Source organism: Penaeus monodon, chromosome 33 (genome assembly GCF_015228065.2).
Source record: "Penaeus monodon isolate SGIC_2016 chromosome 33, NSTDA_Pmon_1, whole genome shotgun sequence".
In the NCBI taxonomy this organism is placed as follows: domain Eukaryota; kingdom Metazoa; phylum Arthropoda; class Malacostraca; order Decapoda; family Penaeidae; genus Penaeus; species Penaeus monodon.
Window position 1 is genome coordinate 8,121,476 of NC_051418.1, and position 1,367 is coordinate 8,122,842.

Below are 1,367 nucleotides of genomic sequence, written 5' to 3' on the forward strand. Positions count from 1 at the left end.
TTCCATCTTCTCAGCCAAACGTAAGGTGACGCTTCACCTAGGCCTCAGCTGATCCCGCCCGAGAGCACCTGAAACCTATTCATACTCACCTATCCTAACTCCTTTCCCTTTCTCGCCACCTCCTGCTAATCCGGGATAGTTTAATAGTTTATATTTGTTTGTATAACCTTTTGTTTTGTAGTCCGTTCACCCCGTGTAAGGAAAGAAATACTCGAAGTCGGGAAAAGGAAGTGTAAGAAAGGAGACGTGAAGGAGAGGCGAAGAAGGGATAGAGGACTCACGTCTGCTAAAACGCGGTTATTAAAGCTCGGTTGTTAAGCTTACGTCATTTGAAGTTGTTAAGGCTTAGTTGTTAAGCATGAGTCATTTGAAGTATTATGAAGAAGAGGTGTTTTCCCAGCTGTGGAAAGGACAGAGAAATCATATCTGGCTGTTTTTGGTGCGAAGCTTCGGATTAGCCGCGTACTTAGCCACACGAAAGCGCAGACGAAATGAAAAGAAAAGAGAGGAAAAACGAACCAGAGAGCAAGGAGAGCGACAGTCGGAAAGAGAAAACAAACAGAAACGTGGTGACATCAGAAAAGAATGAGAAGAACGGACGCAGACACAGGAGAAAAACGTAACAAAAAACAGGAGAGATGGAGACGAAGACACGCGGTGAGATGTGGCCGAACGCGAGATGTGGCCGAACGCGAGATGTGGCCGAACGCGAGATGTGGCCGAACGCGAGATGTGGCCGAACGCGAGGCCTTCGGAGCGATCCTCTTACTCGCCGTGGATGTGGTAACGAACTTGGAGTGGATGTGGTCGCGGTGGGGAAAGGGGGGTGGTGGACGGGCGGCCGGTGTCGTGAGGATTACGGGCAGATTCACATTTTTTCCTCAGGACGGCATCTCCGGATCCTGAGGAAGGAGGTTTGAAGGACTCGCAGAGAAGGATTGGAACTGGAGGAAAGCGAAAGATTTTACATTCTTAAGTGGGACATGACATCCTGTGTATTTCTGCATCGTTGTTTTTTTTGCGTGAATATGTATACATCAGATATGATTTACATGCATTAGATGTACACCATGAAACATAGAACAAAATACGAACACGTCGTTTCATGCGTCTACGTGACGTAAATAGACGAGAGGAATTCCTATCGAAGTCCGAAGCGCTCGGGGAGGTTTCTGGAGTCCGAGGCCGTGTTCGGAGGTAATCTCATTAGCAGTACATTACTCGAGGGGAGAATGAAGTAAGGGAATACGTCTCGCATTCTTAATCTCCGCAGGTTTTCGTCTGGATCTCTCACATTGTGTTATTTTTTTGGCCTTTTTTGTTTGTTTCTTTTCGTGAGACAAGTAGAAACTGTACGTCTACATACG

At 46.8% G+C, this 1,367-nt stretch overlaps 1 protein-coding gene across 1 annotated transcript in view; it reads left to right on the forward strand.

The window, feature by feature from the left end:
- The window catches only part of LOC119593976 (equilibrative nucleoside transporter 1-like), a 248,852-nt gene that overhangs the window by 224,794 nt on the left and 22,691 nt on the right, over window positions 1–1,367 (forward strand). The gene's annotated exons all lie outside the window — the stretch shown is intronic.